This window comes from Gorilla gorilla, chromosome 17, assembly GCF_029281585.2.
Source record: "Gorilla gorilla gorilla isolate KB3781 chromosome 17, NHGRI_mGorGor1-v2.1_pri, whole genome shotgun sequence".
NCBI classification, from domain to species: Eukaryota; Metazoa; Chordata; class Mammalia; order Primates; family Hominidae; genus Gorilla; species Gorilla gorilla.
This window is the reverse complement of record NC_073241.2, coordinates 111,296,895-111,319,292: the sequence shown is the minus strand read 5'-3', so window position 1 is coordinate 111,319,292 and position 22,398 is coordinate 111,296,895.

The window sequence follows — 22,398 nt, the reverse complement described above, 5'->3', positions numbered from 1 at the left end:
ATCTCAGTAAACATGGAAATATCTACACCGCCTTCTCCATGAACATGGAAATATCTGCACCGCCATCTGTACAAAGAAGGAAATATCTACTCCGCCATCTGTACAAACATGGAAATATCTACACCGCTATCTGTATAAGGATGGAAATATCTACACCACCATCTCTATGAAGCTTTAAATATCTACACCACTATCTGTATAAATGTGGAAATATCTACACCGCTTTCGCTATAAACATGGAAATATCTACACCGCTATCTCTATAAACAAGGAAATATCTACACCTCTGTCTCTATAAACATGGAAATATCTACACCGCTATGCCTATTAATATGGAAATAACTACACCGTTATCTCTATAAACGTGGAAATATCTACACCGCCATCTCTATAATCATGGAAATATCTACACCGCCATCTGTATAAACATGGAAATATCTACACCGCTATCTGTATAAGGATGGAAATATCTACACCACCATCTGTATAAAGATGGAAATATATACAGAGCTATCTGTATAAACATGGAAATATCTACACCTCCATCTCTATAAACATGGAAACATCTACACCGCCATCTGTATAAACGTGGCAATGTCTACACCGCTATCTCTACAAACATGGATATATCTACACCGCTATATGTATAAACAAGGAAATATCTACACCTCTATCTCTATAAACATGGAAATATCTACACCGCTATGCCTATTAACATGTAAATAACTACGCTGCTATCTCTATAAACATCGAAATATCTACACCGCCATCTATATAAACATGGAAATACCAACACCGCCATCTGTATAAAGATGGAAATATCTACACTGCCATCTATATAAACATGGAAAAATCTACACCGCCATTTGTATAAGGATGTAAATCTCTACACAGCTATCTGTATAAACATGGAAATATCTACACCGCTATCTGCATAAACTATGAAATATCTACACCTGTATCTCTATAAGCATGGAAATATCTACACCGCTATGCCTATTTACATGGAAATAACTACACCGCTATCTCTATAAACATGGAAATATCTACACCGCCATCTCTATAAACATGGAAATATCTACACTGCCATCTGTATAAAGATGGAAATATCTCCACCGCCATGTGTAAGAACACGGAAATATCTTCACCGCCATCTGTATAAACATGGAAATATCTACACCGCCATCTGTGTGAACATGGAAAAATCTACTCCGCCATGTGTATAAAGATGGAAATATCTACACCGCCATCTGTAAGAACATGGAAATATCTACACCGCAATCTGTATAAACGTGGAAATGTCTACACCGCTATCTCTATAAACATGGAAATATCTACACTGCTGTCTGTATAAACTAGGAAATATCTACACCTCTATCTATATAAACATGGAAATATCTACACCGCTATGCCTATTTACATGGAAATAACTACACGGCTATCTCTAAAAACACGGAAATATCTACACTGCTATCTGTATAAACATGGAAATATCTACACAGCCATCTGTAGGAACATGTAAATATCTTCAATGTTATCTATGTAAACATGAAAATATCTACACCGCCATCTCTATAAACATGGAAATATCTACACCGCTATGCCTATTAACATGGAAATAACTACACCACTATCTGTACAAACATGGAAATACCTACACCGCCACCTCTATAAACATGGAAATACCTACACCGCCATCTGTATAAAGATGGAAATATCTACACCGCCATCCATATAAACATTGAAATATCAACACCGCCATTTGTATAAAGAAGTAAATAACTACAAAGCTATCTGTATAAACATGGAAATATCTATACCGCTATCTATATTAACATGGAAATATCTACACAGCTATCTGTATAAATATGGAAATATCTGCACCGCCATGTCTAAAAACATGGAAATATCTACACTGCCATCTGTATGAACATGGAAATATGTACACCGCCATCTGTATAGAAATGGAAATATCTACACCGCCATCTGTATAAACATGGAAATATCTACACCGCTATCTGTATAAACATGGAAATATCTACACCGCCATGTCTAAAAACATGGAAATACCTACATCGCCATCTGTATGAACATGGATATATGTACACCGCCATCTGTATAGAGATGGAAATATCTACACCGCCATCTGTATAAACATGGAAATATCTACACCGCTATCTCTATAAACAAGGAAATATCTACACCTCTGTCTCTATAACCATGGAGATATCTACAACGCAATGCCTATTAATATGGAAATAACTACACCGATATCTCTATAAACGTGGAAATATATACACCGCCATCTCTATAAACATGGAAATATCTACACCGCCATCTGTATAAACATGGAAATATCTACACCGCTATCTGTATAAGGATGGAAATATCTACACAACCATTTGTATAAAGATGGAAATATCTACAGAGCTATCTGTATAAACATGGAAATATCTACACCGCCATCTCTATAAACATGGAAATACCTACACCGCTATCTGTATAAACTTGGCAATGTCTACACCACAATCTCTATAAACATGGAAATTTCTACACCGCTATCTGTATAAACAAGGAAATATCTACAACTCTATCTCTATAAACATGGAAATATTTACACCGCTATGACTATTAACATGTAAATAACTACAACGCTATCTCTATAAACATAGATATATCTACACCGCCATCTCTATAAACATGGAAATACCAACACTGCCATCTGTATAAAGATGGAAATACCTACACTGCCATCTATATAAACATGGAAAAATCTACACCGCCATTTGTATAAGGATGTAAATATCTACACAGCTATCTGTATAAACATGGAAATATGTACACCGCTATCTGTATAAACTAGGAAATATCTACACCTCTACCTCTATAAACATGGAAATATCTACACCGGTATGCCTCTTTACATTGAAATAACTGTACCGCTATCTCTATAAACATGGAAATATCTACACTGCCATCTCTATAAACATGGAAATATCTACACCACTATGCCAATTTACACGGAAATAACTACAGCGCTATCTCCATAAACATGGAAATATCTACACCGCCATCTCTATAAACATGGAAATACCTACACCGCCATCTGTATAAAGATGTAAATATCTACACCGCCATCTGTATAAACATCGAAATATCTACACCGCCATTTCTATAAAGATGTGAATATCTACACAGCTATCTGTATAAACATGGAAATATTTACACTGCTATCTGTATAAACATGGAAATATCTACACCGCAATCTCTATAAACATGGAAATATCTACACCGCCTTCTGTATAAACATGGAAATATCTACACCGTCATCTGTATCAACATGGAAATATCTACACCGCCATCTGTATGAACATGGAAATATCTACACCGCCATCAGTATAACGATGGAAATATCTACACAGCTAACTGTATAAACATGGAAATATCTACACCGCTATCTGTATAAACATGGAAATATCTACACCGTCATGTCTAAAAACATGAAAATACCTACACCGCCATCTGTATGAACATGGATATGTGTTCACGGCCATCTGTATAGAGATGGAAATATCTACACCGCCATCTGTATAAACATGGAAACATCTACACCGCTATCTCTATAAACAAGGAAATATCTACACCTCTATCTCAGTAAACATGGAAATATCTACACCGCCTTCTCTATGAACATGGAAATATCTGCACCGCCATCTGTACAAAGAAGGAAATATCTACTCCGCCATCTGTACAAACATGGAAATATCTACACCGCTATCTGTATAAGGATGGAAATATCTACACCACCATCTGTATGAAGCTTTAAATATCTACACCACTATCTGTATAAATGTGGAAATGTCTAGACCGCTTTCGCTATAAACATGGAAATATCTAAACCGCTATCTCTATAAACAAGGAAATATCTACACCTCTGTCTCTATAAACATGGAAAAATCTACACCGCTATGCCTATTAATATGGAAATAACTACACCGTTATCTCTATAAACGTGGAAATATCTACACCGCCATCTCTATAAACATGGAAATATCTACACCACCATCTGTATAAACATGGAAATATCTACACCGCTATCTGTATAAGGATGGAAATATCTACACCACCATCTGTATAAAGATGGAAATATATACAGAGCTATCTGTATAAACATGGAAATATCTACACCGCCATCTCTATAAACATGGGAATATCTACACCGCTATCTGTATAAACGTGGCAATGTCTACACCGCTATCTCTATAAACATGGAAATATCTACACCGCTATCTGTATAAACAAGGAAATATATACACCTCTATCTATATAAACATGGAAATATCTACACCGCTATGCCTATTGACATGTAAATAACTACACTGCAATCTCTATAAACATCAAAATATCTACACGGCCATCTATATAAACATGGAAATACCAACACCGCCATCTGTATAAAGATGGAAATATCTACACTGCCATCTATATAAACATGGAAAAATCTACACCGTCATTTTTATAAGGATGTAAATCTCTACACAGCTATCTGTATAAACATGGAAATATCTACACCGCTATCTGCATAAACATGGAAATATCTACACCGCCATCTCTATAAACATGGAAATATCTACCCCGCCTTCTGTATAAACATGGAAATATCTACACCGTCATCTGTATAAACATGGAAATATCTACACCACCATCTGTATGAACATGGAAATATCTACACCGCCATCTGTATAACGATGGAAATATCTACACAGCTAACTGTAAAAACATGGAAATATCTACACCGGTATCTGTATAAACATGGAAATATCTTCACCGCCATGTCTAAAAACATGGAAATATCTACACCGCCATCCGTATGAACATTTAAATTTGTACACTGACATCTGTATAGAGATGGAAATAACTACACCGCCATCTGTATAAACATGGAAATATCTACCCCGCTATCTCTACAAACAAGGAAATGTCTACACCTCTATCTCTGTAAACATTGAAATACCTACACCGCCATCACTATGAACGTGGAAATATCTACACCGCCATCTATATAAACATGGAAATATCCACAACGCTATCTGTATAAGGATGGAAATATCTACACCGCCATCTGTATGAACATGGATATGTCTACACCGCTTACTGTATAAACGTGGAAATGTCTACACCGTTATCTCTATAAACATGGAAATATCTACACCGCCATCTCTATAAACATGGAAATATCTACACCGCCATCTGTATGAACATGGAAATATCTACACCGCTATCTGTGTAAACATGGAAATATCTACACCACCATCTGTATATAGGTGGAAATATCTACACAGCCATCTGTATAAACATGGAAATGTCTACACCGCCATCTCTATAAACATGGAAATATCTACACCGCTATCTGTATAAACGTGGCAATGTCTACACCGCTATCTCTATAAACATGGAAATATTTTCACCTCTATCTGTATACACAAGGAAATATCTACACCTCTATCTCTATTAACATGGAAATATCTACACCGCCATCTCTATAAACATGGAAATATCTATACCGCTATGCCTATTAACATGGAAATAACTACACCGCTATCCCTATAAACATGGAAATATCTACACCGCCATCTCTATAAACATGGAAATACCTACACCGCCATCTGTATAAAGATGGAAATATCTACACCGCCATCTATATAAACATGGAAATATCTACACCGCCATTTGTATAAAGATGTAAATATCTACACAGCTATCTGTATAAACATGGAAATATCTACACCGCTATCTGTATAAACATGGAAATATCTACACTGCCATCTCTATAAACATGGAAATATCTACACCGTCATCTGTATAAACATGGAAATATCTACACCGCCATCTGTTTAAACATGGAAATATCTACACCGCCTTCTGTATAACGATGGAAATATCTACACAGCTAACTGTATAAACATGGAAATATCTACTCCGCTATCTGGATAAACATGGAAATATCTACACCGCCATATCTAAAAACATGGAAATATCTACACCGCCATCTGTATGAACATGGAAATATGTACACCGCCATCTGTATAGAGATGGAAATATCTACACCGCCATCTGTATAAACATGGAAATATCTACACGGCTATCTGTATAACGATGGAAATATCTGCACCGCCATCTGAAAGAATATGGAAATATCTACACCGCTATGTGTATAAACGTGGAAATGTCTACACCGCTATCTCTATAAACATGGAAATATCTACACCGCTATCTGTATAAACTAGGAAATATCTACATCTCTATCTCTATAAACATGGAAATATCTACACCGCTATGCCTATTTACATGGAAATAACTACACCGCTATCTCTATAAACAAGGAAATATCTACACCGCCATCTCTATAAACATGGAAATATCTACACTGCCTTCTGTATAAACATGGAAATATCTACACCGCCATTTGTATAAACATGGATATATCTACACTGCCATCTGTATAAAGATGGAAATATCTACACAGCTATCAGTATACACATGGAAATATCTACACCACCATCTCTATAAACATGGAAATGCCTACACTGCCATCTGTATAAACATGGAAATATCTACACAGCCATCTGTATAAAGATGGAAATATCTACACCGCCTTGTGTATGAACATGGAAATATCTACACCGCCATCTGTATAAAGATGGAAATATCTACAACGCCATCTGTATAAAGATGGAAATATCTACACCGCCACCTGTATAAACATGGAAATATCTATACCGCCATCTCTAAAACATGGAAATATCTACACCGCCATCTGTATCAACATGGAAATAACTACACCGCCATCTGTATAAAGATGGAAATATCTACACCGTCATCTGTATAAACATGGAAATATCTACACCGCCATCTGTATAAATATGGAAATATCTACACCGCCATCTGTATAAACATGGAAATATCGACACCGCCATCTGTATAAACATGGAAATATCTACACCACCATCTCTATAAACATGGAAATATCTGCACCGCCATCTGTATGAACATGGAAAAATCTACTCCGCCATGTGTATAAAGATGGAAATATCTACACCGCCATCTGTATAAACATGGAAATATCTACACCACCATCTGTATAAACATGGAAATATCTACACGGCTATCTGTATAAGGATGGAAATATCTACACCGCCATCTGTTAGAACATGGAAATATCTACACCGCTATCTGTATAAACGTGGAAATGTCTACACCGCTATCTCTATAAACATGGAAATATCTACACCGCTGTCTGTATAAACTAGGAAATATCTACACCTCTGTCTATATAAACATGGAAATATCTACACCGCTATGCCTATTTACATGGAAATAACTACACGGCTATCTCTAAAAACACGGAAATATCTACACTGCTATCTGTATAAACATGGAAATATCTACACAGCCATCTGTAGGAAAATGTAAATATCTTCACTGTTATCTGTGTAAACATGGAAATATCTACACCGCCATCTCTATAAACATGGAAATATCTACACCGCTATGCCTATTAACATGGAAATAACTACACCACTATCTGTATAAACATGGAAATATCTACACCGCCACCTCTATAAACATGAAAATACCTACACCGTCATCTGTATAAGGATGGAAATATCTACACCGCCATCTATATATACATGGAAATATCTACACCGCCATTTGTATAAGGATGTAAATATCTACACAGCTATCTGTATAAACATGGAAATATCTACCCTGCCATCTCTATAAACATGGAAATATCTACACCGTCTTCTGTATAAACATGGAAATATCTACACCGCTTTCTGTATAAACATGGAAATATCTACACCGCTATCTCTCTAAACATGGAAATATCTTCACTGCCATCTGTGTAAACACAGAAATATCTACACCGCTACCTCTTAAAAAATGGAAATATCTACACCGTCATGTGTATAAACATGGAAATAACTTCACCGCCATCTGTATGAACATGGAAATATCTACACTGCCAACTATATAAACATGGAAATATCTACACCGCAATCTGTATGAACATGGAAATATCTACACCGCCAACTCTATAAATATGGAAATATCTACACCACTATCTGTATAAACATGGAAATATCTGCACCGCTATCTGTGAAAACATGGAAATATCTACACTGCTATCTCTCTAAACATGGAAATATCTTCAATGCCATCTGTATGAACATGGAAATATCTACACCTCCAACTCTATAAATATTTAAATATCTACACCGCTCTCTGTACAAACATGGAAATAACTACACCGCTATCTGTATAAACATGGAAATATCTACACCGCTATCTGTGTAAACATAAAAATATCTACACCGCTATCTGTGTAAACATGGAAATACCTACACCGCTATCTCTATACACATGGAAATATCTACACCGCCATCTGTATAAGTATGGAAATATCTACACCGCCATCTGTATAAACATGGAAATATCTACACTGCCATCTGCATGAATATGGAAATGTCTAAACCGCCAACTCTATAAACATGGAAATATCTACAGCGCAATCTGTAGGTACATGGAATTATCTACACCGCTTTCTGTATAAACATGGAAATATCTACACTGCTATCTGCATAAAAGTGGAAATATCTCCACCGCTATCTGCATAAACTTGGAAATATCTACACCGCTATCTGTGTAAAAATGGAAATATCTACACCACCCACCGAAGGAAGATGGAAATATATACAACGGTATCTCTATAAACACGGAAATATCTACACCACTATCAGTATAAACTTGGAAATATCTACACAGCCATCTGTAGGAACATGTAACTATCTAAACCGCTTTCTGTATACACATGGAAATATCTACATCGCTATCTGTATAAACATGAAAATACACCGCTATCTGTGTAAATATGGAAATATCTATACCGCTATCTGTGTATACATGGAAATATCTACCTCACTATCTCTTAAACCTTGGAAATATCTACACCGTTATGTGTATAAACATGGAAATATCTTCAATGCCATCTGTATGTACATGGAAATATCTACACCACCATGTGTATTAGCTTGGAAATATCTACACTGCTATCTGCATAAACATGGAAATATCTACACCGATATCTCTATAAACATGGAAATATCTACACCGCTTTCTGTATAAATATGGAAATATCTACACCGCTATCTGTGTAAACATGGAAATATCTACACCGCTATCTCTATAAACATGGAAATATCTACAGAGTCATCTGTATAAACATGGAAATATCTACACCGCTATCTGTGTAAACATGCAAATAACTACACTGCTATCTCTAAAAACATGGAAAGATCTACACCATTATGTGTATAAAGATGGAAATATCCACACCGCTATCTGTATAAACATGGAAATATCTACACCACCATCTGTATGAACATGGAAATGTCTAAACCGCCAACTCTACAAACATGTAAATATGAACACCGCCCTCTGTAGGAACATGGAAATATCTACAACGCTATGTGTGTAAACATGGAAATATCTACACCAGTATCTGTATAAACTTGGAAATAAATACACAGCCATCTGCAGGAACATGGAAATATCTACACCGCTTTCTGCATAAACATGGAAATATCTTTACCGCTATCTGCATAAAAGTGGAAATATCTACTCCGCTATCTGCATAAACTTGGAAATATCTACACCGCTATCTTTGTAAACATGGAAATATCTACACCGCTATCTCTATAAACATGGAAATATCTACAGAGTCATCTGTATAAACATGGAAATATCTACACCGCTATCTGTGTAAACATGGAAATAACTACACCGCTATCTCTAAAAACATGGAAAGATCAACACCATTATGTGTATAAAGATGGAAATATCCACACCGCTATCTGTATAAACATGGAAATATCAACACCACCATCTGTATGAACTTGGAGATGTCTAAACCGCCAACTCTAAAAACATGTAAATATGTACACCGCCCTCTGTAGGAACATGGAAATATCTACAACGCTATGTGTGTAAACATGGAAATATCTACACCAGTATCTGTATAAACTTGGAAATATCTACACAGCCATCGGCAGGAACATGGAAATATCTCCACCGCTTTCTGCATAAACATGGAAATATCTTCACCGCTATCTGCATAAAAGTGGAAATATCTACTCCGCTATCTGCATAAACTTGGAAATATCTACACCGCTATCTGTGTAAACATGGAAATATCCACAACACCAACTGTAGAAACATGGAAATATCTACACCGCTATCTCTATAAACATGGAAATATCTACTCGGCAATCTGTATAAACATATAAATATCTACACAGCCATCTGTAGGAATATGTAAATATCTACACCGTTATCTGCATACACATGGAAATATCTACACCGCCATCTGTATAGAGATGGAAATATCTACACAGCCATCTGCATAAACATGGAACTATCTACACCGCTATCTCTATAAACAAGGAAATATCTACACCTCTATCTCTGTAAACATGGAAATATCTACACCGCCATCTCTATGAACATGGAAATAACTACACCGCTATCTGTATAAAGATGGAAATATCTACACCGCCGTCTGTATAAACATGGAAATATCTACTCCGCTATCTGTATAAGGATGGAAATATCTACACCACCATCTGTATGAACCTTTAAATATCTACACCGCTATCTGTATAAATTTGGAAATGGCTACACCGCTATCTCTATAAACATGGAAATATCTACACCGCTATCTGTATAAACAAGGAAACATCTACACCTCTGTCTCTATAAACATGGAAATATCTACACCGCCATCTCCATAAACATGGAAATATCTACACAGCCATCTGTATAAACATGGAAATATCTACACCGCTATCTCTATAAGGATGGAAATATCTACACCGCCATCTGTATGAACATGGATATATCTACACCGCTTACTGTATAAACGTGGAAATGTCTACACAGCTATCTCTATAAACATGGAAATATCTACACCGCTGTCTGTTTAAACTAGGAAATATCTACAACTCTATGTCTATAAACAAATATGTACACCACTATGCCTATTTAAAGGGAAATAACTACACCGCTATCTCTATAAAAATGGAAATATCTACACTGTCATCTCTTTAAACATGGAAATATCTACACGGCCATATCTATAAACATGGAAATATCTACACAGCTATCTGTATAAACATGGAAATATCTACACCGCCACCTGTATAAAGATGGAAATATCTACACAGCTATCTGTATAAACATGGAAATATCTACACCGCCATCTGTATAAAGATGGAAATATCTACACCGCCATCTGTACAAACACGGAAATATCTACACCGCTATCTGTATAAGGATGGAAATATCTACACCAGCATCTGTATGAAGCTTTAAATATCTACACCACTATCTGTGTAAATGTGGAAAGGTCTACACCGCTATCTCTATAAACATGGAAATATCTACAACGCTATCTGTATAAACAAGGAAATATCTACACCTCTGTCTCTATAAACATGGAAATATCTACACCGCTATGCCTATTAACATGGAAATAACTACACCGTTATCTCTATGAACATGGAAATATCTACACCGCCATCTCTATTAACATGGAAATATCTACACCGCCATCTGTATAAACATGGAAATATCTACACCGCTATCTGTATAAACATGGAAATATCTACACCACAATCTGTATAAAGGTGGAAATATCTACACAGCCATCTGTAGAACCATGGAAATATCTACACCACCATCTCTATAAACATGGAAATATCTACACCGCTATCTGTATAAATGTGGCAATGTCTACACCGCTGTCTTTAGAAACATGGAAATATTTTCACCGCTATCTGTATACACAAGGAAATATCTACACCTCTATCTCTATAAACATGGAAATATCTACACAGCCATCTATATAAACGTGGAAATATCTACACTGCAATCTGTAGAAACCTGGAAATATCTACACCGATATCTCTATAACCGTGGAAATATCTACACCGCTATCTGTATAAAAATGTAAATATCTACAATGCTATCTGTGTAAACATTGAAATATCTACACCGCTATCTGTGTAAACATACAAATACCTACACCGCTATCTCTATAAACATGGAAATATCTACAACGCCATCTGTGTGAGTATGGAAATATATACACCATCATCTGTATAAACATGGAAATATCTACACCGTTATGTGTATGAAGATGGAAATATCTACACCGCCATCTGTACGAAGATGGAAATGTCTAAACCGTCAACTCTATAAACATGGAAATAGCTACAGCGCCATTTGTAGGAACATGGAAGTATCTACACCGCTTTCTGTAAAAACATGGAAATATCTACATCACTAACTCCATAAAAGTGGAAATATCTCCACCGCTATCTGCACAAACTTGGAAATATCTACACCACTATCTGTGTAAGCATGGAAACATCTACACCACCAGCTATGGGAACATGGAAATATCTACGCTATCTTTGTAAACATGGAAATATCTACACCACTATCTGTATAAACTTGTAAATATCTACACAGCCATCTGCAGGACCATGGAAATATCTACAACGCTATCTGTATAAACAAGGAAATATCTACACCGCCACCTCTATAAACATGGACATACCTACACCACCATCTGTATAAAGATGGAAATATCTACACCGCCATCTATATAAACAAGGAAATATCTACACGGCTACCTGTATAAACATGGAAATACCTACACCGCCATATCTAAAAACATGGAAATATCTACACCACCATCTGTATGAACATGGAAATATGTACACAGCCATCTGTTTAGAAATGGAAATATCTACACCGCCATCTGTATAAACATGGAAATATCTACACCACTATCTCTATAAACAAATAAATATCTACACCTCTATCTCTGTAAACATGGAAATATCTACACCGCCATCTCTGTGAACATGGAAATAACTACACTGCTATCTGTATAAAGGTGGAAATATCTACACCGCCATCTGTATAAACATGGAAATATCTACACCGCGATCTGTGTAAACATAGAAATATCTACACCGCTACCTGTGTAAACATGGAAATATATACACCGTTATCTCTATAAACATGGAAATATCTTCACCGCCATCTGTATGAACATGGAAATATCTACACCATCATGTGTATAAACATAGAAATATCTTCACCGCCATCTGTATGAACATGGAAATAACTACACTGCCAACTATATAAACATGGAAATATCTTCAACGCCATCTGTATTAACATGGAAATATCTACACCGCCAACTCTATAAATATGGAAATATCTACACTGCTATCTGTAAAAACAAGGAAATATCTACACCTCTATCTCTGTAAACATGGAAATATCTACACCCACATCTCTATGAACATGGAAATATCTACACCACCATCTGTATAAAGATGGAAATATCTACACCGCCATCTGTATAAACATGGAAATATCTACACCGCTATCTGTATAAGGATGGAAATATCTACACCACCATCTGTATGAACCTTTAAATATCTACACCGCTATCTGTATAAATTTGGAAATGGCTACACCGCTATCTCTATAAAAATGGAAATATCTACACCGCTATCAGTATAAACAAGGAAACATCTACACCTCTGTCTCTATAAACATGGAAATATCTACACCGCCATCTCCATAAACATGGAAATATCTACACAGCCACCTGTATAAACATGGAAATATGTACACCGCTATCTGTAAAAGGATGGAAATATCTACACCGCCATGTGTATTAGCATGAAAATATCTACACTGCTATCTGTATAAACATGGAAATATCTACACCGATATCTCTATAAACATGGAAATATCTACACCGCTTTCTGTAGAAATATGGAAATATCTACACCGCTATCTGTGTAAACATGGAAATATCTACACCGCTATCTCTATAAACATGGAAATATCTACACCGCTATCTCCGTAAACATGGAAATATCTACAGAGTCATCTGTATAAACATGGAAATATCTACACCGCTATCTGTGTAAACATGGAAATAACTACGCCGCTATCTCTAAAAACATGGAAAGATCTACACCATTATGTGTATAAAGATGGAAATATCCACACCGCTATCTGTATAAACATGGAAATATCTACACCACCATCTGTATGAACGTGGAAATGTCTAAACCGCCAACTCTACAAACATGCAAATATGTACACCGACCTCTGTAGGAACATGGAAATATCTACAATGCTATGTGTGTAAACATGGAAATATCTACACCAGTATCTGTATAAACTTGGAAATATCTACACAGCCATCTGCAGGAACATGGAAATATCTACACCGCTTTCTGCATAAACATGGAAATATCTTCACCGCTATCTGCATAAAAGTGGAAATATCTACTCCGCTATCTGCATAAACTTGGAAATATCTACACCAATATCTGTGCAGACATGGAAATATCTACAACACCAACTGTAGAAACATGGAAATATCTACACCGCTGTCTCTATAAACATGAAAATATCTACTCCGCAATCTGTATAAACATATAAATATCCACACAGCCATCTGTAGGAATATGTAAATATCTACACCATTATCTGCATACACATGGAAATATCTACACCGCTATCAGTATAAACATGGAAATATCTACACCGCTATCTGTGTAAACATGGAAATATCTACACCGCTGTCTGTGTAAACACGAAAATATCTACACCGCTATCTCTTAAAACTTGGAAATATCTACATCATCATGTGTTTAAACATAGAAATATCTTCACCGCCATCTGTATGAACATGGAAATATCTACACTGCCAACTATATAAACATGGAAATATCTACACCGCAATCTGTATGAACATGGAAATATCTACACCGCCAACTCTATAAATATGGAAATATCTACACCGCTCTCTGTATAAACATGGAAATAACTACACCGCTATCTGTATTAACATGGAAATATCTACACCGCTATATGTGTAAACATAAAAATATCTACACCGCTATCTGTGTAAACATGGAAATACCTACACCGCTATCTCTATACACATGGAAATATCTACACCGCCATCTGTAAGAGTATGGAAATATCTACACCGCCATCTGTATAAACATGGAAATATCTACACCGTTACGTGTATGAAGATGGAAATATCTACACTGCTATCTGTATAAACACGGAAATATCTACACTGCCATCTGCATGAATATGGAAATGTCTAAACCGCCAACTCTATAAACATGGAAATATCTACAGCGCAATCTGTAGGAACATGGAATTATCTACACCGCTTTCTGTATAAACATGGAAATATCTACACTGCTATCTGCATAAAATTGGAAATATCTCCACCGCTATCTGCAAAAACTTGGAAATATCTACACCGCTATCTGTGTAAACATGGAAATATCTACACCGCTATCTCTATAAACATGGAAATATCTACACCGCTATCTCTGTAAACATGGAAATATCTACAGAGTCATCTGTATAAACATGGAAATATCCACACCGCTATCTGTGTAAACATGGAAATAACTACACCGCTATCTCTAAAGACATGGAAAGATCTACACCATAATGTGTATAAAGATGGAAATAACCACACCGCTATCTGTATAAACATGGAAATATCTACACCACCATCTGTATGAACGTGGAAATGTCTAAACCGCCAACTCTACAAACATGTAAATATGTACACCGCCCTCTGTAGGAACATGGAAATATCTACAACGCTATGTGTGTAAACATGGAAATATCTACACCAGTATCTGTATAAACTTGGAAATATCTACACAGCCATCTGCAGGAACATGGAAATATCTCCACCGCTTTCTGCATAAACATGGAAATGTCTTCACCGCTATCTGCATAAAAGTGGAAATATCTACTCCGCTATCTGCATAAACTTGGAAATATCTACACCGCTATCTGTGTAAACATGGAAATATCTACAACACCAACTGTAGAAACATGGAAATATCTACACCGATGTCTCTATAAACATGAAAATATCTACTCCGCAATCTGTATAAACATATAAATATCTACACAGCCATCTGTAGGAATATGTAAATATCTACACCGTTATCTGCATACACATGGAAATATCTACACCGCTATCAGTATAAACATGGAAATATCTACACGGCTATCTGTGTAAACATGGAAATATCTACACCGCTATCTGTGTAAACATGAAAATATCCACACCGCTATCTCTTAAAACTTGGAAATATCTCCACCATCATGTGTATAAACATAGAAATATCTTCACCGCCATCTGTATGAACATGGAAATATCTACACTGCCAACTATATAAACATGGAAATATCTACACCGCCATCTGTATGAACATGGAAATATCTACACCGCCAACTCTATAAATATGGAAATATCTACACCGCTATCTGTAAAAACATGGAAATATCTACACCGCTATCTGAGTAAACATGGAAATATCTACACCGCTATCTCTATAAATATGGAAATATCTACACCGCCATCTGTATAAAGATGGAAATATCTACACCGCCATCTGTATGAACGTGGAAATATCTACACCGCAATCAGTATAACGATGGAAATATCTACACAGCTAACTGTATAAACATGGAAATAGCTACACCGGTATGCCTATTTACATTGAAATAACTACACTGCTATCTCTATAAACATGGAAATATCTACACCGCTATGCCTATTAACACGGAAATAACTACAGCGCTATCTCCATAAACATGGAAATATCCTCACCGCCATCTCTATAAACATGGAAATATCTACACCGCTATCTGTATAAGGATGGAAATATCTACACCACCATCTGTATGAACCTTTAAATATCTACACGGCTATCTGCATAAATTTGGAAATGGCTACACCGCTATCTCTATAAACATGGAAATATCTACACCACTATCTGTATAAACAAGGAAACATCTACACGTCAGTCTCTATCAACATGGAAATATCTGCACCGCCATCTCTATAAACATGGAAATACCTACACCGCCATTTGTATAAAGATGGAAATATCTTCACCGCCATCTGTATAAAGCAGGAAATATCTACACCGCCATCTATATAAACATGGAAATATCTACACCGCCATCTGCATAAACGTGGAAATATCTACACCGCTATCTGTATAAGGATGGAAATGTCTACACCGATATCTCTATACACATGGAAATATCTACACCGCAATCTGTATAAACTAGGAAATATCTACACCTCTATCTCTATAAACATGGAAATATCTACACCGGTATGCCTATTTACATTGAGATAACTACACCGCTATCTCTATAAACATGGAAATATCTACACTGCCATCTCTATAAACATGGAAATATCTACACCGCTATGCCTATTAACACGGAAATAATTACAGTGCTATCTCCATAAACATGGAAATATCTACACCGCCATCTCTATAAACATGGAAATACCTACACCGCCATCTGTATAAAGACGGAAATATCTACACCGCCATCTGTATAAACATCGAAATATCTACACCGCCATTTCTGTAAAGATGTAAATATCTACACAGCTATCTGAATAAACATGGAAATATCTACACTGTTATCTGTATAAACATGGAAATATCTACACCGCAATCTCTATAAACATGGAAATATCTACACCGCCTTCTGAATAAACAAGGAAATATCTACACCGTCATCTGTATAAAGATGGAAATATCTACACCGCCATCTGTATGAATGTGGAAATATCTACACCGCAATCAGTATAACGATGGAAATATCTACACAGCTAACTGTATAAACATGGAAATATCTACACCGCTATCTGTATAAACATGGAAATATCTACACCGCCATGTTTAAAAACATGGAAATAACTACACCGCCATCTGTATGAACATGGATATATGTACACCGCCATCTGTATAGAGATGGAAAAATCTACACCGCCATCTGTATAAACATGGAAATATCTACACCGCTATCTCTATAAACAAGGAAATATCTACACCTCTATCTCTGTAAACATGGAAATGTCTACACCGCTATCTCTATAAACAAGGAAATATCTACACCTCTGTCTCCATAAACATGGAAATATCTACACCGCTATGCCTATTAATATGGAAATAACTACACCGTTATCTCTATAAACGTGGAAATATGTACACCGCCATCTCTATAAACATGGAAATATCTACACCGCCATCTGTATAAACATGGAAATATCTACACCGCTATCTGTATAAGGATGGAAATATCTTCACAAGCATTTGTATAAAGATGGAAATATCTACAGAGCTATCTGTATAAACATGGATATATCTACACCGCCATCTCTATAAACATGGAAATACCTACAACGCTATCTGTATAAACTTGGCAATGTCTACACCACTATCTCTATAAACATGGAAATATCTACACCGCTATCTGTATAAACAAGGAAATATCTGCAACTCTATCTCTATAAACATGGAAATATTTACACCGCTATGACTATTAACATGTAAATAACTACAACGCTATCTCTATAAACATAGAAATATCTACACCGCCATCTCTATAAACATGGAAATACCAACACTGCCATCTGCATAAAGATGGAAATATCTACACTGCCATCTATATAAACATGGAAAAATCTGCACCGCCATTTGTATAAGGATGTAAATATCTACACAGCTATCTGTATAAACATGGAAATATGTACACCGCTATCTGTATAAACTAGGAAATATCTACACCTCTATCTCTATAAACATGGAAATATCTACACCGGTATGCCTCTTTACATCGAAATAACTGTACCGCTATCTCTATAAACATGGAAATATCTACACTGCCATCTCTATAAACATGGAAATAACTACACCACTATGCCTATTTACACGGAAATAACTACAGCGCTATCTCCATAAACATGGAAATATCTACACCGCCATCTCTATAAACATGGAAATATCTACACCGCTATGCCTATTAACATGGAAATAACTACACCACTATCTGTATAAACATGGAAATATCTACACCGCCACCTCTATAAACATGGAAATACCTACACCGCCATCTGTATAAGGATGGAAATATCTACACCGCCATCTATATATACATGGAAATATCTACACTGCCATTTGTATAAGGATGTAAATATCTACACAGCTATCTGTATAAACATGGAAATATCTACACCGCTATCTGTGTAAACATGGAAATATCTACGCTGCCATCTCTATAAACATGGAAATATCTACACCGCCTTCTGTATAAACATGGAAATATCTACACCGTCATCTGTATCAACATGGAAATATCTACACCGCCATCTGTATGAACATGGAAATATCTACACCGCCATCAGTATAACGATGGAAATATCTACACAGCTAACTGTATAAACATGGAAATATCTACACCGCTATCTGTATAAACATGGAAATATCTACACCGTCATGTCTAAAAACATGGAAATACCTACACCGCCATCTGTATGAACATGGATATATGTTCACGGCCATCTGTATAGAGATGGAAATATCTACACCGCCATCTGTATAAACATGGAAATATCTACACCGCTATCTATATAAACAAGGAAATATCTACACCTCTATCTCAGTAAACATGGAAATATCTACACCGCCTTCTCTATGAACATGGAAATATCTGCACCGCCATCTGTACAAAGAAGGAAATATCTACTCCGCCATCTGTACAAACATGGAAATATCTACACCGCTATCTGTATAAGGATGGAAATATCTACACCACCATCTCTATGAAGCTTTAAATATCTACACCACTATCTGTATAAATGTGGAAATATCTACACCGCTTTCGCTATAAACATGGAAATATCTACACCGCTATCTCTATAAACAAGGAAATATCTACACCTCTGTCTCTATAAACATGGAAATATCTACACCGCTATGCCTATTAACATGGAAATAACTACACCGTTATCTCTATAAACGTGGAAATATCTACACCGCCATCTCTATAATCATGGAAATATCTACACCGCCATCTGTATAAACATGGAAATATCTACACTGCTATCTGTATAAGGATGGAAATATCTACACCACCATCTGTATAAAGATGGAAATATATACAGAGCTATCTGTATAAACATGGAAATATCTACACCTCCATCTCTATAAACATGGAAATATCTACACCGCTATCTGTATAAACGTGGCAATGTCTACACCGCTATCTCTACAAACATGGATATAACTACACCGCTATCTGTATAAACAAGGAAATATCTACACCTATGTCTCTATAAACATGGAAATATCTACACCGCTATGCCTATTAACATGTAAATAACTACGCTGCTATCTCTATAAACATCGAAATATCTACACCGCCATCTATATAAACATGGAAATATCAACACCGCCATCTGTATAAAGATGGAAATATCTACACTGCCATCTATATAAACATGGAAAAATCTACACCGCCATTTGTATAAGGATGTAAATCTCTACACAATTATCTGTATAAACATGGAAATATCTACACCGCTATCTGCATAAACTATGAAATATCTACACCTGTATCTCTATAAGCATGGAAATATCTACACCGCTATGCCTATTTACATGGAAATAACTACACCGCTATCTCTATAAACATGGAAATATCTACACCGCCATCTCTATAAACATGGAAATATCTACACTGACATCTGTATAAAGATGGAAATATCTCCACCGCCATGTGTAAGAACACGGAAATATCTTCACCGCCATCTGTATAAACATGGAAATATCGACACCGCCATCTGTATAAACATGGAAATATCTACACCACCATCTCTATAAACATGGAAATATCTACACCGCCATCTGTATGAACATGGAAAAATCTACTCCGCCATGTGTATAAAGATGGAAATATCTACACCGCCATCTGTAAGAACATGGAAATATCTACACCGCTATCTGTATAAACGTGGAAATGTCTACACCGCTATCTCTATAAACATGGAAATATCTACACTGCTGTCTGTATAAACTAGGAAATATCTACACCTCTATCTATATAAACATGGAAATATCTACACCGCTATGCCTATTTACATGGAAGTAACGACACGGCTATCTCTAAAAACACGGAAATATCTACACTGCTATCTGTATAAACATGGAAATATCTACACAGCCATCTGTAGGAACATGTAAATATCTTCAATGTTATCTATGTAAACATGGAAATATCTACACCGCCATCTCTATAAACATGGAAATATCTACACCGCTATGCCTATTAACATGGAAATAACTACACCACTATCTGTATAAACATGGAAATACCTACACCGCCACCTCTATAAACATGGAAATACCTACACCGCCATCTGTACAAAGATGGAAATACCTACACCGCCATCTATATAAACATTGAAATATCAACACCGCCATTTGTATAAAGAAGTAAATAACTACAAAGCTATCTGTATAAACATGGAAATATCTACACCGCTATCTATATTAACATGGAAATATCTACACCGCTATCTGTATAAACATGGAAATATCTGCACCGCCATGTCTAAAAACATGGAAATATCTACTCCGCCATCTGTATGAACATGGAAATATGTACACCGCCATCTGTATAGAAATGGAAATATCTACACCGCCATCTGTATAAACATGGAAATATCTACACCGCTATCTGTATAAACATGGAAATATCTACACCGCCATGTCTAAAAACATGGAAATACCTACACCGCCATCTGTATGAACATGGATATATGTACACCGCCATCTGTATAGAGATGGAAATATCTACACCGCCATCTGTATAAACATGGAAATATCTACACCGCTATCTCTATAAACAAGGAAATATCTACACCTCTGTCTCTATAACCATGGAGATATCTACAACGCTATGCCTATTAATATGGAAATAACTACACCGATATCTCTATAAACGTGGAAATATCTACACCTCCATCTCTATAAACATGGAAATATCTACACCGCCATCTGTATAAACATGGAAATATCTACACCGCTATCTGTATAAGGATGGAAATATCTACACAACCATTTGTATAAAGATGGAAGTATCTACAGAGCTATCTGTATAAACATGGAAATATCTTCACCGCCATGTCTAAAAACATGGAAATATCTACACCGCCATCCGTATGAACATTTAAATTTGTACACTGACATCTGTATAGAGATGGAAATAACTACACCGCCATCTGTATAAACATGGAAATATCTACCCCGCTATCTCTACAAACAAGGAAATGTCTACACCTCTATCTCTGTAAACATTGAAATACCTACACCGCCATCTCTATGA